At 43.2% G+C, this 20556-nt stretch overlaps 1 long non-coding RNA gene across 1 annotated transcript in view; it reads left to right on the forward strand.

The window, feature by feature from the left end:
- Positions 1-13397, forward strand: part of LOC117075101 — a 64220-nt gene extending 50823 nt beyond the window's left edge. Inside the window, exon 3 of the long non-coding RNA XR_004433845.1 lies at positions 13360-13397. This is a non-coding gene — a long non-coding RNA (uncharacterized LOC117075101). The remainder of the gene's footprint in view (positions 1-13359) is intronic.
- Positions 13398-20556: the final 7159 nt, after the last annotated feature.

Below are 20556 nucleotides of genomic sequence, written 5' to 3' on the forward strand. Positions count from 1 at the left end.
AGAAAATGTGAATTTTTCCAGCACATTTGTCTTGTTGGGCTTCTTGGAGCATCCATAGCTAGAGATTCCTCTCTTTGGAGTGGTTCTGGTTTCCTTCATCCTCACCTTGATGGGAAACAGCTCCATCATCCTTCTTTCCCTCATGGAGCCAGACTCCAGACTCATGTACTTCTTCCTGGACAATCTCTGTGTGCTCGACCTTTGTGTCACCTTCACCATTGTACCACAGCTGCTGGCCAACCTCTGGAGACCAGGGAAGACAGTTGCTTCCTGGGGCTGCATCATGCAGGCCTACCTGTTCCACTGGACAGGTTGCACTGAATGTGCCCTGCTGGCAGTGATGGCTTTTGATCGCCATGTGACTATCTGCCAGCACCTCGGGTACACACTCATTATGCGTCCCTGGGTGTGTGTGCAGCTGGCAGCTGCAGCCTGTTCCAGTGACCTGGCCAATTCCCTGATCCAAGACATGCTCACCTTCCAGCTTCAATGCTGCGGTCACCACACCCTGGATCACTTCTGTGAGGTGCCTGTTCTGATCAAGCTGGCCTGTGGTGACACCACTGCTAATGACCTGTCCCTGACTATGGGTGCTATCCCTTTTGCACTGGTGGCACCCCTGCTTGTGCTCATCTCTTATGCCTTCATTGTGAGGGCTGTACTGAAGTTATCTTCAGCCAAAGGAAGGCACAAGGCTCTCAGCACCTGCAGTTCCCACTTGGTGGTCGTCATCATGTACTTTGGATCAGCAATCTACATGTACGTCCAGCACTCTGCCAATAATACTCAAGCCAAGTTCATATCTTTCTTCTACTCTGTTGTCACTCCACTGCTCAAACCATTCATCTACACCCTGAGAAATAAGAAAGTGAAGAGGGCATGGAGTAGGATCCTACTATCCTAGGGTAGGGTGGTCTTGAAAAGCCAGATAATCTCTGCCTGCATGCATCCATTAATAATAGCATGTCGGCTTTCCAAATGAGTGTCCACAAGCTCCACGAAAGAGTTCCCATCTCTCAGCATCAGCTACCCTGATGTCTGCAGAAGCTCTTTTGACTAGAAAGTGCTATCTTCTGAAATCCCAAATAGAGCCATTGTGCTTCTCTTGACCCTTCCCAAATGTCTTCCTTTTCAGTGGACACAATGGGCAGCATGGTCCATCCATCTATGGGAGGGTGAACAACACCATCTTTTCAAATCCCTTCCTGTAACTTCTCCCTTTTACCAGATGCTCTCAAGTAAATTTGCTAGAACACTTGAATAGGCCCCAAGAAGATTTCTAAATAAGACTTATTGGATTGATATGTGTCCTACTCAACTACTCATTCTAACCTCTCCTGTTTCCAAGCAACTTATGCCCTCCCTCCTTCCTCCAACACCTTGTCACCCTACAATTTATTCCATTCTTACTTCATCCATGCCCTCACAATCCATCTCATTCATTTATGAGATAATAATTTCAGCCTTACCATAACAGATTTACTTCTTTCAACTAATTTGTGACAAATTTGATTCGATATGTCTTATTTTATATATTTATGAGCCATCATCTGCATTTGTCTGATTTCTCTGTTTCATTGTATGCTTCTAGAGATTAGAGACAGCCTTTTTCCATTGTATACTGATCACTAAATATTAAGCTCTAAATGCCTAAGACATAAGACATGGAACAGTGATTGAACAGAGATTTAAACTAAGGATTAAGAGAGTACAAAGGGGATCCCAATTTATTTGGACTCCAGAAGCACATAATGTCCTTGTCGAATTTGTTTTCACCACTTGCCAAAGCCATAGGAGACTCCCTTTTCTGAATGTTGCCTACTTTTTAAAGTATGTATTTTTAAAATCTTTTTTTTTTTTTTTTTTTTTTTTGACACGGGGTCTCTCTCTGTCGCCCAGGCTGGAGTGCAATGGCACCATCTTGGCTCACTACAACCTCTGCCTCCTGGATTCAAGTGATTTTCCTGCCTCAGTATCCCGAGTAGTTGGGATTACAGGCACCTACCAACACGCCTGGCTAATTTTTGTATTTTTAGTAGAGACGGGATTTTGCCATGTTGGTCAGAATGGTCCTGAACTCCTGACCTGAGGTGATCCACCCACTTCAGCCTCCCAAAGTGCTGGGATTACAGGTGTGAGCCACTGAGCCCGGCCTAAATTCTTTTTTATAGAGACAGGGTCCTCCTGTATTGCCCAGGCTGGTCTCAAACTCAGGCAGTCTTCCCAGCTTGGCCTCCCAAGATACTAGTATTACAGTCATGAGCCACTGTGCCTGGGCTGGAAGATAACTACTTTTGATCTCTCATAACAAATAGAGAGGAATTTAACCAGAAACTTACAGCAAAAAAATGTATACTATCCATTTATTCCCTACTCATAATATTATTTAAAAGTAGATATGATCAAAAACTAGGTCCAAGCCTCTCCTTTAGGAAATGCCCTCCTTTTGCTCTTTTTTGTTTGTGTTTTAGGAGAAAGGATTTGGCTCTGTAACCCAGGCTGGAGTACAGTAGCACAATCATAGCTTACTGCATCCTTGAACTCCTCCTGGGCTCAAAAAATTTAATTTAATTTAAGTTTAAAGCTGGTTATGCTCTATAGTCTATGACTTGCCTTTTTGGTTTTTATTTTGTGTGTGTGCATTTTGCATTTGTTTGTTTGTTTTTTATTGTTTGTTTGTTTTGAGACAAGATCTCACTCTGGCATCCAGGCTGGAGTGCAGTGGCAGGATCATGGTTCGCTGCAGCCTTGACCTCCAGGGTTCAAGCAATCCTCCCACCTCAGGTTCTCAAGTAGCTGGGACTACAGGTGCATGCTACCACACCTGGCTAACTTTTTTATTTTGCACAGGCAGGATCTCACTATGTTGCCCAGCTGGTCTTGAACTCCTGGCCTCAAGTCATCCTCCTGCTTTAGGCTCCCTGCCTCAGTTTCCCAAGTAGTTGAGACCACAAGTGGGCACCATGATGCCCAGCTAAATGAAATGCCTTCCTTTTTCCATGTATCTAAACAGAAATTGACTTTCCAGCCCAACATTGTTGAGATGAAGACAAATGCTTTGCTCATAATGAGGCATCTGCTTCAAAGTGGGCATGGTTCTGAACATCTGATCCCTCGCTAACATTTCCTAGGGCAGAGAAGACAGTCGGGGGTGGTATCAAATCAGAGCTCCATAGTTCATTTGGACTAAATTTGATGGGCAGGTTCCTCTCTTATCGTTATAACTTCAAAGAGAAAGCAAGTATACTTTTTCTCAGAAAGTTTGAACATTTGACATGTTCTACTGTAACTTTTGAAATTTTCTGTGTGGAAAGGGTTCAGAAAAATCTTGCTGTAAACAATTTTATTGTCAGATTATTAACACTAATTTGTTTTCCAAAAGAGAGAGAAAACATTAAGGGCCCAGGATCCTTCATGAGAAATTGAACAATAGAGTGCCAGAGGGTACACTAGCAAGATCTCTGACAAGAAGAGAGGTTTACTTCTGAGAAAAGATTTTTTGAACCAGTGAGCATTGATTTACAAAGGGAGATATCAAAGAGTAGAGCCAACTGGCCGCTCGGACTGGGGCAGAAGATTGTTAGGAATGCACGTCCATCTTGAGTATAAACCACTAATCCATATGCTCAGAGTCTGTGCAACACTTTATAAAACCCACAAGAAAGCAGCTTTATAGAAGAGAAGTGATTGGAAAAGGTGATAGAAGATAAGAGTGTAGTCAGTCATTCCATCAGCAAGCCAATGCATTCTCTGCCCTAACAAATCTCCCTAAAATGCTAAACGTCTGTGGTCAAGGAATCAAAAACCAAAAGCAGCAGTGGCTTGATGTGTCTCACCAACGGTGAGAGCTTTATTCATCCAGCTACATCCATCTCCACTGTGAGAATGTTTCTGTTATGTGATAAGAGTGCAGGGCTTCCCTTCCCTGGATGATAAAACTCTGCCTTTGGACTCTTTAGATCCATTCCATTGTTTGCTATTCTGCCATTGTAAAAAAAAAAAAAAAAAAAAAAAAAAAGCTGACGGTTCATTTTCTAGCTTTCCTTGGTTACATTCTAGGTACAAAGAAGGACACTTTGCTTGGCTTGATAACAGAAGCATGTTTATAAATAGTAATGAAAGTAGATCATATATCCTCATGACTCATCTCAGTCATTGAGTGACTTTTCTCAAATGATTCTCAGAGTGTGTCTTCATTTATCTCCAATATGATGGAGAGACTTGCTGTGGCTCCCTGCTATGAATTTAATATTTAGCTTCTCCCAGAATTCATATGTTGAAGTCTTGACCCCCAGTGTGATGGCATTTGGAGGTGGGACTCTTAGGAGGTAATTAGGTCACGAAAGTGAAGTCCTCATGATGGGATTAGGGCCTTTATAAGAAGAGAAATGCGAAAGATGATCTCTCTCTCTCTCTCTCTGTCTCTCTCGTTCGCTCTCATACACACACACACACACACAAGAAAGCAGTCATCTGTAAGGAGCCTCACCAGAAACTGAATCTTCCAGGACCTTGATTTTGGATTTCCCGGACTCTGGAACTGTGGAGAATAAATGTCTGGTGTCTGCGCCACCCAGTGTGCAGTATTTATTTTAAGACAGCCCAAGCAGACTAAGACACTCCCTACACATGGACTGAAGACACCTCATTTCCCTGTGGTTGGAACTTGCAGCCTGCTATATTCTGAGATGTGGGCATTTGGCTTCCCATCCACAGAAGCAATTCAACACCACTGGGAATGAAAGGCAGTCTCAAGAGGTAATACATGAAGGCTTAAAATAAACCTCTGGGAATTGAGCAGTACATTAGAGGATACTGTGAAGCCACGAGAAATAAGTGAGAGAACAGGTGCACCTGTGCAACAGATCACCCAGGGTGTAAATAACCAACAGGTTAGCTGGACATCGTACTGTGTGCCTGTAGTCCCAGCTGCTTGGGAGGCAGAGGTTGGAGAATCTCTTGAGCTCAGGAATTTAAGGCTGCAGTGAACTATGATCACGCCACCTCACTCCAGCCTGGGTAACAAAATGAGACCCTGTCTCTATAAGTTTAAAAAATAAAAAACAACAGATACTAAGGTGCTCTGCAATGCCCTGCAATTTGGCATGTGTATATACATACGTGTTTAAAAGAAATTAGGTTATTTTAGGTTTCTACAATCTTTACAGAAATACCTTCCTTATGGAAACTTGCAGCTTCACTTCCACACACTTGGAGTTCTTAGAATGCCCCCACATGAAATTAATACAGTCATTCTACAGCAATCCAACATCATTAATTAGTTAATCTTGGTCAGTTCTGTCACCACTGACCCCAGTCTTAAAATCTACCACAAAGCCAAAGGTTTCACAAACAGTGGTTGAAAGAATTACTCTAGAATTTCCTGTTGCAAGTACTGTGATCCCTAAACCAATTATGCACAAAAGACACTAGGACTTAAACAGAGTGATGGGAGTAAAGACAGGTCTCCTTACAGAGAAAACGTGGTCCCAGCTTTGGAGAGCCCAGTGAAGCTCTCAGTTTCTTCAAGTCCCCAAAGTCTAATGGTGCACACAATGGAATAAGCAGAATGGGACTATAAGGCAGATTCTTCCACTCACTGATTCTTAGTCTCACAGTGGTGTGAGCAGATAGCACTGAGCTGAGCTTTATAGAATGCAGTGAAATGTCCTGGATGAGAGAGGAAGTGGGGAGAATATTCCAAGAGAGGAAAGAGCATTTAAAAGGTATATTTCATTTTTTGAAAACTCCTCCCCTTTATCTTCGTGAGCAAACACAGTCCTCATTTTCAAACCAGTCAAGCCAACCAGACTTACTTTTCACCTGAAAAGGCCTCTGTCGACTCTTAATTAAATAAACGTGTTAAACACTTCCATGTGGGAACCAAAGCCTGTGTACACATGGACACAGAGTGTGGAATAATAGGCACCGGAGCTCGGAAGGGTGTAAGAGTGGGAGGGGTGAGGGATGGGAAATTGCCGAGTGTGGTGCATACTCTTCAGGTGATGATTACGCTAAACGCCCTCATTCACCACAAGCAGTCTAGCCACGTCTCAAAGCTGCACTGACACCCCTAGTACATTTATACAAATAAAAAAATGCATCTCCGTGACGTTTTTTCAAGCCTGCATTCTAACTCTAGAATAGGTATTAACAGAGGGATGAGAAGGAGGCAAAAGGAAACCAACACCCGGGATGGATGGGGGGCCCCGGCGCCGCAGCGTGCTCGCCCCCTGGTGGGCGTCAGGTGATGCTGCCTTCAGCAGTTCCTACCTAAGCTCTCTCTGTGCTTTCTCTCTGCCATAAATGATACTTTTTTTTTTTTAAGTATCCCTTTAGTGAGGATTTTGGGCCATAGAGCAATGCTTCTTAGTCGTCTTCAGGAAGGGTTAAAGGAACACTTTTTGACTGTGAAGTGGAAGAAAAGTGATTGTGAAGAGGGAGTGGGGAAGAAGTAACCCGTGAAAGTTGAAGCAAATCGTCTACAGTATCTCTCAAACGTGATTTCTCGGTTTCCTTGTAATACTTCTTCTGCAGCATTTGGGAATTTCAGAAATTATTTTACTTTAGAATGAAAGATAACAGAGGACAGTAGCCACCTCGTTTCTGATCTTAAAACTTGAGTGGGGGTGGAAATGGGTTTTTAGCAAGCAAGTCTTGCCAGTACTGCGTGCCTTGAATACCTGACATATTCCCCAGGGCAGAATGAGGAAGAAGGGGCGGCAGAGGCAGCAACACATAAGATTTCAACAGAATCACATAATTGGAATTGCAGAGTAACCAAAGAGCCCTGATTAAAACCAGCAACACCATGAAGATATGAAATGGCAGCTCATTTCACACTGAAATCACTGCCATGTCAAGAAAATTCACTAGGATTTCACCACTGCATAGCTTGGGGAGGAAAGGATCCTGCCACTATAAAAGGTGAGTACGGCCCGGGCATGGTGGCTCACACCTGTAATCCTAGCACTTTGGGAGGCCTAGGTGGGTGGATCACCTGAGGTCAGGGGTTCAAGACCAGCCTGACCAACATGGTGAAACCCCATCTCTACTAAAAATACAAAAATTAGCTGAGCATGGTAGCGGGCGCCTGTAATCCCAGCTACTCGGGAGGCTGAGGCTGGAGAATCGCCTGAACCTGGGGGGCGGAGCTTGCAGTGAGCCGAGATCAGGCCACTGCACTCCAGTCTGGGCCACAGAGCAAGACTCCGAAAAAAAAAAAAAAAAAGATGAGTATGATCTTACCCAGCCCATGTAAAGGGATTTCCCTCCATTTCCCACAGTAATAAAGCAAGGTACATGAAAACTACATGATATTACTCATTTCTTTGCATGCTGACTAATATATGCCATATAATATATAATATAATGCATAATATAATATACATTATATATAATAAATATAATCATATTTATGATTAATTTAATACATAATGTAGCATATAATTTATATCACTTATTTTTTAAGCTAAATACTGTAACTTTTTAAAGTTCTGTTTTATTTTTAATTGACAAATAATAACTACATATTTATGAATTACAATGCAATATTTCAATATATGTGTATACATTGTGGAATGATTCAATTAACATATCCGTCACCTCAAAGATTTATTATTTCTTGAGATGAGAACATTTAAAATCCCCTCTTTTAGATTTTTTTTTTGAAATATGCAATATATTATTGTTCTTACTCTCTCTCTTAACTAGAGATGGGAGTTGCAGGGCAGGTCTCACCATGTTGCCCAGGCTGGTATCGAACTCCTGAGCTCCAGCAATCCACCTGCCTCAGCCTCCCAAAGTGCTGGGATTACAGGTGTGAGCCACCACACCCGATCAGAAATATACAATATATTATTCTTAACTATAGACACCTTGCTGTGCAATAGAGTACTTCTCAATAAACCCTGATACTGAGGATCCTGGAAGAAATCTCTTTCTCAACAAAAAGCGTTTGTAAATCTCATTCTTAATTGGCAAAGTATTAATAATAAGGTCCGAACTTACGTATTAGTACGTTCTCCTTTGACTAGCTTTTCAGCACAAGAAATAACTCTTTTGTGAAACAGGTAATATGTATTCACAGCTGCTATTGGCCCTTGATTTGTAACATATAATTTAAGTATAAAATTTACTTTTTATCTGAAAATCCACTGAATTTCTTTTTGATTAAATAACTGTTAAATATGCATTCCTGTGATGTCTTTCTAAAGTCTGAATGACAATTCTAAAGTAAATACTGTAGAGAGGTAAGACATAGAGAAAAGTTAAACTTTTATGCATATAATTTACGTTTACATTATATGATATAATTTGTCATATAAAGGAACACGTGTTTTATTTGCACATATGTATATAATTCTATAAGCATGGAGAACTGTATTGAAGAACACTAGTATATGTTTTTCAGGGCTGAGGAGGACAGAGTGTTCCAGAGAAACAGTTCTTGAGCAAAGAGAGAGAAAGGCAAGTCTAGAAATCTAGAGAGCCCCTGATTTTGTTCAAAGGACTTTTGATGCTTGGACAGCATTTTTCACTGGTTTATCACTTCTTTCATTTCTGCAAAGCCCTAGTTCATAAACACCATAGAACAAAGTATAATAGTAATAGAGCTTCAAACGACAAAGATTCTGCACAGCAAAGGATACAATTAACAAAATGAAAAGGTAACCTATGGAAAAACCTATATTGGAAAAAAATATCTGATAAGGGGTAAACATCCAACATTTATAAAGAATTCTTACAACTCAAAACTAAGAGAATATATAACTCAATGAAAAATGGGTAAAAGACCTGAATAGATAACTTTACCAAAGAAGACATACAAATGACCAGTAGGTATATGAAAAGGTGCCCAATGTCACTAGTCATCAGGGAAATGCAAATCAAAACTACTGTGAGATAATACTTCACATCTGTTAGGATTGTTATTATCAAAAAGGCAAGGGATAAGAAGTGTTGATGAGAATGTGGAAAGGGGGAGCTTGTACACTGTGGGTGGGAATGTGGATTGGTGCAGCCATTATGGACCACAGTTTGGAGATTCCTAAAGAAGTTAAAAACAAAACTCCTATATGATCCAGCAATTCCTCTTGTGGGTGTATACCTAAAGAAAATTAAGTAACCACCTCATAAAGACTTCTGCTCTCCCATGTTCATTGCAGCATTGTTCACAATAGCCAAGGAATGAAGACAACCTAAGCGTCTGTCAGTGAAGGAATAGACTGTGAGCTGGCCAGCTAGATGGCTAGATAGACATAAGCATCTCACTGCCTTAAAAAGAAGGAAATGCCTCTTTCCACACTTCTGGCTTCAGATTAACCACTGATATGCTCTCTTACACTATGGTTTTGATAGGGACAGGAGGCAGAGAAATTCTAGGCAGAAAAGGGTGGGGTCCCTGGTGAAGCCCCACCCTCAAGCCTAGAACCATTGCCCAAAGTGAGAACATCCCCATTTTTCTGTTCAAATGTTGCCTTTTCCCAAAGCCCCCTGGCCCGCCCGTTCTGTACCCATAAAAACCCCAGGCTCCACTGGCAGAGGAACAGCAGAAAAGAAGAGAAGAGAAGAAGCAGCCAGATGTCAGAGAAGCAGCTTGATGTCAGAGGGACGGCTTGACAGTGGGACTTCAGAGAAGAGCCTGGCCGGGGACAGCCAGAGTCCAGGGGATGACCACTTTCCCACTCCATACCCTTTCCAGCTCCCCTTCCCACTGAAAGCCACTTTCATCAACAATAAAATCCTCTGTATTCACCACCCTCCAAAACAAAAAAGGAAAGAAATGCTGCCATTTAACCATAATTTGAATAGACCTGAAGGATATTATGCTAAGTGAAATAAGCCAGACAGAAAAAGAAAAATATTGCATGATCTCACTTACATATGGAATCAGAAAAAAAGGTCAAATATACAGATCGAGAGAATAAAACAGTGGTTGGAGTTCAGGCAATGGAGAAAGGTAGATGAAAGGATACAAAGTAGCAGATACGCAGAATGGACAAGTTGGAAGATCTAATGTACAGCATAACTAAGGACCAGAGTTAATAAAGCATATTAGACTCAGAATTTTTGCTGAGTAGATTACAGTTGCTTTTCTCCTCTTGCCATCAGCTGGCACAGATAACTATGAGGTGATGGCTATGGTAATTGTTTCACCATAGTAACCATTTTACTACCTCTATATGCATCCCATAGTATCATGTGGTATGCCTTAAGCATGCACAACAAAATTTATTTTTTGAAAAAAGAATAAAGCTTTGTATGTAAAGCTCTTCCCACCCATTTGTCGAACTAGAATTTTTACTTTTAACTTAATACCTTATTTAACTCATTTTTAAGTATGAAAAGTGACAAACTGTGGTACAGTGATAATGCATCCTAAAGCTAGTAAGAAGACTATTATTTGCATTTTCTTCTAGACTCACATAAAGCATTTTACTGTCTTTCTACATCATGTATTAGCCCTGGACTCTGTCAGATTTATTTAATACTTATAGAAACTATTTGGAAGTAATTATAAATTAATTATTTTGGAAAAATCTCACTAGTTATAATCTGTCAGCAAATACGAAGAGTTACTGAAGTTTATAATTCAGAGCCATACCCTCACATGACCTGAAATGCTTTTTAAAGTATAATGTTTCACAAATGCAAATTAAAATTTGTTGTGGTAAGTTATCTGTCACACTAGGTCTCTCACAAAGGGTACTATTTAATCTTTCTGTTTCCTTCTTTACCATTCCTCCTATTCTCATTTTCTTTTCCTTTTTAAAAAATATTGTTTTTTAAATCTTACTTTACTTAATATTTCTTAATTCCCAGATCTTACATTTTAATACTTTATTTTTTTCCAACATGGTTTTTCCTGTCTGGTTAATCTGAAAATGTAGTCCTTATACATGAAATCTAATTTTGCAGTGCTTTCCTGCTGAAGCAGTCCTTCATTTTCCTTTCATTTGTAGCTAACCACATGTTTGTATTTACAATACCTTGCAGAAATGAAGTCATAGCCACTGATTTGCACCCAGAGTGACTGCCATTACATAGCCTGAAACTAGTTACAACATCGATGACTTTATTACTTATGTGATTTTTATTAAATCAAAAATCAAACTGTGGGATCTTAGAAAGACGCCTGGGTTATTTTTCATTTTAATTGATTAGATGCCAAAGAGGCAAAAATCATAGATGATACTTAATTCTGGTCTGATCTTCTTTATTTATTTCTGAACAAAGGTCTTGCCCATAAATCTAGTGAAGACATTATTATATCAATCAATAAATTACGTGGCATGGATACTATGGACATTGCCGTCTATCAGAGCAGTCTGAGGATACTGCAAGGCAAGAAAACTCTGTTACTTGGGCCAGGTGCGGCGGCTTAAGCCTGTCATCCCAGCACTTTGGGAGGCCGAGAGGGGCGGATCACGAGGTCAGGAGATCGAGACCATCCTGGCTAACACGGTGAAACACCGTCTCTACTAAAAATACAAAAAACTAGCCGGGCGAGGTGGCGGCGCCTGTAGTCCCAGCTACTCGGGAGGCTGAGGCAGGAGAATGGCGTGAACCCAGGAGGCGGAGCTTGCAGTGAGCTGAGATCTGGCCACTGCACTCCAGCCTGGGTGACAGAGCGAGACTCCGTCTCAAAAAAAAAAAAAAAAAGAAAACTCTGTTACTGCAGGTGGGTCAGTTCTAACATCTTCATGGGTTTAGCACGGATACAGCTCAGAGGTGTGACTGTTTCATCCTGGTTAGTATTCACCAGTGCACATCTCAGAAGTCATTAAACTTGATGACGATAATGATGATCAGGTTGAACGTCCCATCCAGAAGGAACTGTTCTTGGCCCTCCACCTCTCCCAGCCAGGAACAGGTCCTTTTTGAGGCATTCTTTGTTGTCCTTTCTTTTCCTTCTTAATCTTTCTCACAGCTATACTTCATAGTTATGTGACAATTTGCTTAATGTCTCTTTTTCTTTTTTTTTTTTTTTTTTTTTTTTGAGACGGAGTCTCGCTCTGTCGCCCAGGCTGGAGTGTAGTGGCCGGATCCTGGCTCACTGCAAGCTCCGTCTCCCGGGTTCACGCCATTCTCCTGCCTCAGCCTCCCAAGTAGCTGGGACTACAGGCGCCCGCCACCTCGCCGGGCTAGTTTTTTGTATTTTTTTTAGTAGAGACGGGGTTTCACCGTGTTAGCCAGGATGGTCTCGATCTCCTGACCTCGTGATCCCCCCATCTCAGCCTCCCAAAGTGCTGGGATTAAAGGCTTGAGCCACAGCACCCGGCCTAATGTATCTTTTTCTACACCATTCTGGTAGCTCCACCTGGGCCCAAATACTTTCTTATGGCTCTATTCAGATATAATTTGCATATAACAAAATTTATTCATTTTAATACTCAGTTTGATGAGTTTTGCTAAGTGTAAGCAGTCATGCAACTACCATTCCAAACAATTAGTAAAACACTTCTATCACTCCAAAGTTTCCTTGAGGGCACAAATAATTCCATTTACACTACATCTCACCATTAGTCACAGCACATGGCACATCATAAGAATTTCTTGGCCGGACACGGTGGCTTACACCTGTAAGCACTTTGGGAGGCTAAGGAGGGCAGATCATGAGGTCAGGGGTTCAAATCCAACCTGACCAACATGGTGAAACCCCATTTCTACTAAAAATACAGAAATCAGCCAGGCGTGGTGGCATGTGCCTGTAGTCCTAGCTACTTGGGAGGCTGAGGCAGGAGAATCGCTTGAACCTGGGAGGCAGAGGTTGCAGTGAGCGGAGATCACGCCACTGCACTCCAGCCTGGGAAACGGAGCAAGACTCCATTTCAAAAACAAAAAAAAAAAAGAATTTCTTAAATATTTGTCGATGGGTGAATGGAAGGAAAGAAAGCAAGAAGGAAAGTGTGGACTGCCACTTACTAAGTTTTGTACCAGGAACTGTACTAATATATTTGCATATGTTATTTCAGTTATTCTTATATCAAAGCAGTGGTCAGAAATTATTATTGCTATTGTACCAGTAAAGGAAACTGAGCCTCAGAAGACTTATGCAACTCTTTTAAGGTCCCAAGCTTAATACGTGAGGCCCGGGATTTGAATCCAGTTCATTTGGCTGCAAACGCTCATTTGTCACCAATTCCATCTACTGGACTCATGTTAAATAAGTATCAGCCTAAATATATTCCTTGTGGATATTAGTGTGGTTCTTTCTTTTGTGCACTCACATCCTAACCACAGCTGAAATAACATGCGATTCTAGAAATACAGGCAATCCCCATCACGCCTGCCCTCTCCACAGGGAACCCCCCAGTTCACACCAAGCAGAGCAACTCTTCTCTTTTCTCATTGTAGAATGCCTGGAATTATAAAACAGTTTTTGACTCCTGGCTGCCTTCATCTTCAATCTCCTCTGACTGCAGCTGCATTAAGTATTTATCATCATCTATTTGATCATTAAATGTATCCATTTGTTTGTTTTTCAGTTGTTAATCCGTGACATTGATATACACCTTTCTTTCTTTCTTTCCCTTCCTTCCTTCCTTCCTACCTCCCAGATTCAAGCGATTCTCCTGCCTCAGGCTCCCAAGTAGCTGGGGTTACAGGCATGCGCCACCACGCTTGGCTAATTTTTTGTATTTTTAGTAGAGACAGGGTTTCTTCATGTTGGTGATGCCGGTCTCAAACTCCCAACCTTAGGTGATCCGCCCACCTCAGCCTCCCAAAGTGCTGGGATTACAGGTGTGAGCCACCGTGGCTGGTCTGTTCCACCATTCTTAGTATGTGCCTTTCTTCTTTAAGATTGCTTTAAGCACTTTGGGAGGCCGAGACGGGCGGATCACGAGGTCAGGAGATCGAGACCATCCTGGCTAACACGGTGAAACCCCGTCTCTACTAAAAAATACAAAAAACTAGCCAGGCGAGGTGGCGGGCACCTGTAGTCCCAGCTACTCGGGAGGCTGAGGCAGGAGAATGGCATGAACCTGGGAGGCAGAGCTTGCAGTGAGCTGAGATCCGGCCACCGCACTCCAGCCTGGGCGACAGAGCGAGACTCCGTCTCAAAAAAAAAAAAAAAAAAGATAGCTTTAAGATCAAATATGGCTGCTAGGGCTCTAGCCATCAAGACTACATTCCATGCACAAAAATAGAGAAAGGAGGATTGGCTAATATTTTTCCAAGCTTTCCCAGTAATTTTATCTCATTAGCTTCCCCTATCTGTTAGAAAGCCTGGAAAATATAATCACATCACAGAGTACCTTGCTGCATGGAGTAAAAGGGGGTGCCAACAATAAGAGTGGGAGAACAGATATTTGAAGAAAGATGATCAAGATGACAATTAGCACAATTCCAGTGGGGGACCCTGTGTCAGTCTTAGTCATGAGAGTTTCCAACTACAATTGCCTCTCGGTTTTCTCAGCACAAAACTGCCTATTCCACCTTTCTTCCCCCAGCTGCACAGATATGTAAGCCTCTCCACCTCTGGAAATTATCCCAGCTGGGTAACAAGACAGTGTTTAAGGCCGGGCATGGTGGCTCACGCCTGTAATCCCAGCACTTTGGGAGGCCAAGGCAGGCGGATCACCTGAGGCCAGGAGTTCAAGACCAGCCTGGCCAACATGGTGAAGCCCTGTCTCTACTAAAAACACAAAAAAGTAGCCGGACATGGTGGCGGGTGCCTGTAATCCCATAGACTCGGGAGGCTGAGACAGGAGAATCACTTGAACCTGGGAGGTGGAGGTTGCAGTGAGCCGAGATTGCACCACTGTACTCCAGCCTGGGCGACAAGAGTGAAACTCTGTCTCAAAAAAAAAGAAAAAAAGACAGTGTCTAAGACGTCCCTGGTGCCTCATCTGGCTCTCCGTGGGAGAGAGTACAACAGAGCATGCTTAGAATTAGGGGCAGCTCCCACTTCATTGCCAAAGCACAGTCGCACCATCTTCCTCTGGTACATATTCTCTCTCCTCCCTCCATCCCCAGTAGGTAAAAATAGAGCCCTGACTCACGGCCATGACTCACCCTGTGTCCACTTAGACATCTAAAGCTAGAGAGAAAAGATGATCAAGTCAAAACCTAGAGAGGGAGGGTAACTGCACCAAGGTGCTGCTATTCACAGTGGTTCCTGTAGCAGCATTTAATCACATGAATTATTGCTCATGAATTAAAATTTGCACTATAAGAATTCTATTCAGCCCTCAAGCCTGTAATCCCAGCACTTTGGGAGACCGAGACGGGCGGATCACGAGGTCAGGAGATCGAGACCATCCTGGCTAACACGGTGAAACCCCATCTCTACTAAAAATACAAAAACTAGTCGGGCGAGGTGGCGGGCGCCTGTAGTCCCAGCTACTCCGGAGGCTGAGGCAGGAGAATGGCGTAAACCCGGGAGGCGGAGCTTGCAGTGAGCTGAGATGCGGCCACTGCACTCCAGCCTGGGCGACAGAGCAAGACTCCGTCTCAAAAAAAATAAAAAATAAAAAAAATAAAAAAAAAAAAAGAATTCTATTCAGCCATAAAAAAAATGAAGTCATGTCTTTGCTGCAATGTGGATGGAACTGGAGGCCACTATCTTGAGCCAAACCACGGAGAAACAGAAAGTCAAATACCACATGTTCTCAGTTACAAGTGGGAGCGAAATGATGTGTCCACAGGGATGCAGAGGATGGAGTAAGAGACCCTGGAGACTACGGAGGGTAGGAGGGTGTCAGGGGGTGAGGGAGGAGAAATTACGTGGGGTAAAATGTACATTATTCGGGTGATAGTTACACTAAATGCCCAGATTTCATCACTGCACAATATATCCGTGTAACAAAATTGCACCAGTAGCCCTTAAATTTATACAAATAAGAAAATAAAAAAATAAATAAAATTTGCTCTACTTCTTGCGGGCTCTCTTACAACTTTTATATCCCCTCCATGTGACAAATAGAATAGAGTGCTGAGACAATATATCAACAAGAACAACAAAAACCCCTCAACATGTATTACTCTGTGCCACTCATTGTTCTGAGTGCTTTACAAGTACCAATTCATTCCACCCTTGTAACAGACTGTGCAAAACAATACTAATGTTTCTTGTATTTTTTAGATGACACAAGTGAGGCACAGATAGGTTAGGTAACCTGCTCAAAGACACACAGCATGAGGACCGAGCCTGGTGCTGAAGCCAGTTCGGTCTCATGCTTTAACTGAATCACACACTGTAGTTACTACTCCACTCTGATGTTACAATGATCGCCCCACCATGCACCAGCCCTGAAGAGTTCAACACACACAAACACACACACACAGAGTTCTCATTCCCCATTATTGATCCGTTTTCTCTGGTTTTCTGGTCTTCTGGGATTTGCCATTAATTGCAAGAACTCCAAGCTCTATCACCACCACGATTATCAGCTAACTCCTTAGACACTAATTAAATAAAACATCAGGGTTAGGGATAATTTCACAGCCAGAGGAGAGCAAGTCTGGGGAGAACGCGCAGGGCCCTTATAGAAAACAGTGGAGAGGATGAGATCAAGTTAAACCTGAGGGATAATTCTGAAATGAACCGGGAACGTGACACGGGCACGGTGTATTGCCTGAAAGCTTTATCCTCGGAAGTAACCTCCAGCATGTCAAGGTGTCTATAGGCACTCTGGGAGACCAAGGTCAGGGCAGATCCACGGACCTCACGCACTGCCAAGGGAGAGTCCAGAAAAGCCTGAGTCTCCCCAGCAAGCCTGTTGCAATGGACAGCAGACTCCTTCTAGACTGAGAAGAATCTCTCAGACTTGCTCAGAGGGTGGGGTTCCAGCAAATGGCAAGGCCACAGTGGCCCATCAGAGGAAATGAACTGTGTCTTCCTGGAATATGAAGAGCATTTCTAGTAAGTCCATCCTTAAATATCCCTCCGCAACTAAGACCAGTACAGGCTGCAATATAGCCTTCAGTCCTAAACCAAGTCTTCTGTAGGAGCCAGGTACCCTGGAGGTAAGTGATTCATCCTCAACTCTAGTCAAGCTAAAATCTGTACAGTGCAGTGGAGGTGCAGGCTGAGGCAGTATTAACACTGGTCTCTGCTGGAGACCACGGGCACATGAGGTGGAGGATGGATGAGTCGATGAACAAGGACCACGCATTCAGCAGCAAGTGTAAAATTGTGTTGTGTCGTTTTATCTAGAAAAGAGAGCCGGGAGCAGAACAGGATGCTCTGCCTGTAGGTAGGCATGCTCTCTGACACTCAACGGAACAGTGGACGTTGCACACAGTGTATGGGGACCCTGAGCCCCTTCCTCTGCTTCCCCCTATTTTTGAGGATGCTGAATTGCAGTCACAAGGGCAGTATTGAGCTGAGCAGGGCCATGGAAAGAGAGAAAAAGAGAACGCAAAGCTGAATAGTATCAGTCCCCGAGAAAGCAAGCTTCAAATTGAAAAATCTGAAAAAGTCAGACCACATAAAAAGGCGAAGAAGTGTGGCGGTGGTAGGGGGAAGGCATGTGCAGAGGGGCCCACCCTGCGTGAGCCCTGTGCTGAGGGCTGTGCAGCCGTATCCTCCCTCCCATAGGCCATCACTGCTGGGCCCCAGCTCCTTCTCCTCCTCTTTCCCTTCTTCCCAGCACTAGAAGGAATAACTGATGGGGCTGAGGACTCTACGTACCCTCCGGAATAAGGAGCTATTTGAGGGATGAGGCTTTTAGATTTGCTAACAAAATCAATAATCATTTTTGTGAATTAATTGCATTCTTTATGCTGTGAATGACATAATATGTAAGACATGTTCATGTTCTTACTCATAAGTGGGAGCTGATCAATGAGAACACATGGACACAGGGAGGGGAACATCACACACCGGGTCTGTTGGGGGGTAGGGTCTAGGGGAGGGAGAGCATTGGGAGAAATACCTAATGTAGATGACGGGTTGATGATTCAGCAAACAACCATGGCACGTGTATACCTGTGTAACAAACCTGCACCTTCTGCACATGTATCCCAGAACTTAAAGTATAATTTTAAAAAAAAAAAAGAAAAGAAAAAAAGAAATTGCAATCTCCCTAAAAAGTAAAAAATTAACATATTGGAAATGATTATCAAATGATACAGCACATTTAAAATTTTTCCATTAGATGAGGTCTTTAACATTTTTCAGGTTTACAGGGTGTTTAACAAAGTAGTGCATGCAAAAGGGAAACTGGGCTAGGCGAGGTGGCTCACACCTGTAATCCCAGCACTTTGGGAGGTCAAGGTGGGAGGATCACTTAAGTCTAGGAGTTCGAGACTAGTCTGAGCAATAGCAAGACCCCCATCTCTATTTATTTTAAGTAAATATAAAATAAATTTTTTTAAAGGGAAAGTGTTTGTTACTTTTGAGAGTGACAGATTATGACATCCAGAGGCTTACGAGAAAGTAACTTCCCCTCCGTGTGAACCATCATTGGGTGTTTAAATAGCTTACCCCATGGACTCGTACCCCAGTCCCTGAATGAGGTGAACTTCTTAATCTTTCTGAACCTCTGAGTTTTCAAGTTATTGAAATAGGATATGGGAGGGCACATATGCGGTGCCTGGTGCACAGAGAGCTGGTGGGTGCCCATTCAATGCTGACTTACTTCCCTTCTCCTCTCAATGCTAGGAATGTGTTTAATCTTTCAAATTAAAGTGTTATGATAAATTAGACCTCAGGTCCACTGTGGCAATAGGGATATTCATGGTCCTCAAACCCCCTTGTACTGTGGGAGCTACAGAAGACGATGAATAGTGTTAAATTAGTGAGGACAGTTAAAGGAAAGAAACTGGGCTGTCCTGAAACCAGAGGCGGGACATGAAGGGAAGGGAAGGAGGTAAGATTCCCAAGACATTCCTGCTATTCCCAGCAGGAGGATGTGCACTTTCCCAGATCCTGGCACAGGATGAGAAAGGACTGTGCATGCACAGGGACACTAACTACATTGCAGAGGCTGTTGAGTGAGACTGAGAATAAAGATGAAGAGGTCGAGTTGAGGCTGGGCTTCTGTGCTTTCAAACCCCTGTGCCAGCTAATGTCTCGATTGTACTTATCAGGAAAACATTGCTATCATTAAGCCTTGTCCCCAAGACTCTCTTGAGTGTAATCCCAATGATGGCCTCTGCAGCTGAACAGGGCCTGGACCAGGCTATCCCGGTTGTGGGATGGAAGGCTGCATTCTAGATTGAAGAAAGACACCCTTTGGACTAATAAGCAATAAAATCTATGATCCATACAATTCTGTTTGCCCATCTCGTAAGCTGCTTTCTAGGAATTCCACACACTGCTGTAAATTTGATTTTAGATCTTGTGTGGTGGAATAGCTAATAATGCATTCCATCAAGCTTCAGCAGAGATTTCAGCAGCAAATGCCGGGGATAAGAGATAGATAATATAGATATATTAATCATAAGGATTATATGTCCTCCAGGGAATGATATATATCTAAGGGTGTATCACAGCCCGCGGGTTCACAGACTAGCCTGCCAGCAGCCATGGCCTAAGTGCTGCTGTTAAAATACCATGTGGTGGCTGCCAACGCAGAGGGACATGACGGGTCTCAGAAGAAACTGCAGGAATTCAGTGTGAACACGATACGATCAGCAGGTAGCTCCTTGAGCGACGGGTTCTTATATTTTTGGTAACTGAAACACTTAAAGATATCTTTGCTCTTAAGGCCTGAGTCTCAGAAAGACGACTTCGTGTGAGGGTGAGTGAGGGGTTGAAGCTGCCTGCAGAGAGGCAGGTAGCAACTTCCAAGAGGGGTCCTGGTGAGGGTTTCTGCCCAGGATGGCAGTGGTGAGGATACAGACGGTGCGTGCCTGCAACGATGCAACATCGTATGGGTGGGATCACAGCGTTGTACGGGTGTTGAATTATTTAACTTTGGTGTTGAACTAGAGTGACTGAGGAGTAGAACATGATTAGAAAGAACCTCAGTACTTGGCGTCACAGTGACTGAAGGGAAGTCAGCCAGAATTAAGGTGAAGGAGCTGCTTTGAGTCTGGGAGGATGGCTGCCAGGTGAAATTTGGGATGCCTCAGTTCACAATGTCACAAAGGGGGTTAGAGGTCAGTGAGGAACTGGCAGATGTAGAAACAGCCTGGAGGGATTCCATTTGAATGCGACGGCGACATTTGTGGGAATGATTGTGTCCATCCAGGGAAGCAAGGCTGTGCCATGGGGGGCACCTGTACTTGGGTAGTGGGAAGATGTAAGAAGGTCAAGGAACGCAGAGGCCAGACACCTACGAAAGCTCCATGTGGAAAGGCCTGAATAGAAGGGCATCAGATCCAGGGCATGAGGGGCAGGGCTGGGCAGTATCCAGCTTTGCTGTTGAGAAACTGTGTGTGTGTACACGCGCATGCAGGTGTGTGCACGTGTGTACTTAAGTGTGCACTTGTACAGTGGATTATAATTACAAGAAAACCTCTCCTCTGTAATCCCAGCCCCTTTCTCTCCTGCGACCTTCTTCTCCCTCATCTCCCCTTCCCAGCATCTTCTTTTGTCTCAGTCGTTTAGGCGACTGCCCTTGCTGCTCCCCATGTCACCAGCTGCTCTTTTTTTAAAGA

Source organism: Trachypithecus francoisi, unplaced genomic scaffold (genome assembly GCF_009764315.1).
Source record: "Trachypithecus francoisi isolate TF-2019V2 unplaced genomic scaffold, Tfra_2.0 Lachesis_group5, whole genome shotgun sequence".
NCBI lineage: Eukaryota > Metazoa > Chordata > Mammalia > Primates > Cercopithecidae > Trachypithecus > Trachypithecus francoisi.